Raw genomic sequence first — 1087 nt, 5'->3', positions numbered from 1 at the left:
TATGATTTGTTGAATGTAAAACTGATGATCTGCCCTGTAAACTTTCACTCAATCCTCAATATAAACCTTAAAAAAAAAGCAAAGATGTCACTTTGAGAACTAACGTGTGCCCGACCCAAACGATGATATTTTTAATCACCTCATCTGCATGCAAAATGTGGACACTGATTAAGGAAGATACTGATTAATAGATACCTTTGAATTTGGGTGTTGGTCAAGAACAGGGAATGTGTCATGGTCTGACAGAAGAACAAATAAATCTGTTCTGGAAGAAAAACAGCCAGAATGCTCTTTAGAAGCAAGGATGACAAGACTTTACCTGACGTACTTTGGACATGTTATCAGGAAGGAAGTCATGGTTAGTAAAATAGAGGGTCAGAGAAAAAGAGGAAGACTCTCATTCACCAAGATTGGATTGATACAGTGGCTGGAGACTGACACAGAACCAATCAGTGTTTTGTTCTTTTGCACACAGTCAATATATACAACAACAGTAACCTTTATGGAAACTGACTACCTCTTCCGTCTTTCACAGAGCAGTGGAGAGTTTGAACTGCTGGCAGTTTGGTGAGCAGACGAGGCCTTAACCACTGTGTCACCAGGCATTCACATACATTGTTGTTGTTGTTAAGTGCCGCCGAGTCGGTTCCGACCCATAGTGACCCTGTACAGGGTTTCCGAGGGTATAAATCTTTACGGGAGTAGAAAGTCTCATCTTTCTCCCGAGGAGCAGCTGGTAGTTTCGAACCGCTGACCTTAAGGTTCGCAGCCCGATTTGTAGCCACTATGCTACATACATTGGTAGTTGACTAGAAATCACGGAATAAATGTTTATTTGGAGACGTGGTGATAGATTTTGCTTTTGATGTTTTTTCATGCTTGAGAATGTTACTTTGCTGTCACTTTATATACTTGATGAGAAATTTAGGTGGGTGGCACTGTAGGATCAACACTGGACTGCTAATGGCAAGGCCGGCTGTTCAAACCCACCAGCTGCTCCTGGGAAATCCTCTACAGGATCACTGTGAGTTGGAACTGACTCAATGGTCTTTAACAACAACTATTATTCTTAGGTTACACTTTTGTT

This window comes from Chrysochloris asiatica, unplaced genomic scaffold (genome assembly GCF_000296735.1).
Source record: "Chrysochloris asiatica unplaced genomic scaffold, ChrAsi1.0 scaffold00054, whole genome shotgun sequence".
Lineage (NCBI taxonomy): Eukaryota > Metazoa > Chordata > Mammalia > Afrosoricida > Chrysochloridae > Chrysochloris > Chrysochloris asiatica.
This window is presented reverse-complemented; position numbering follows the sequence as displayed.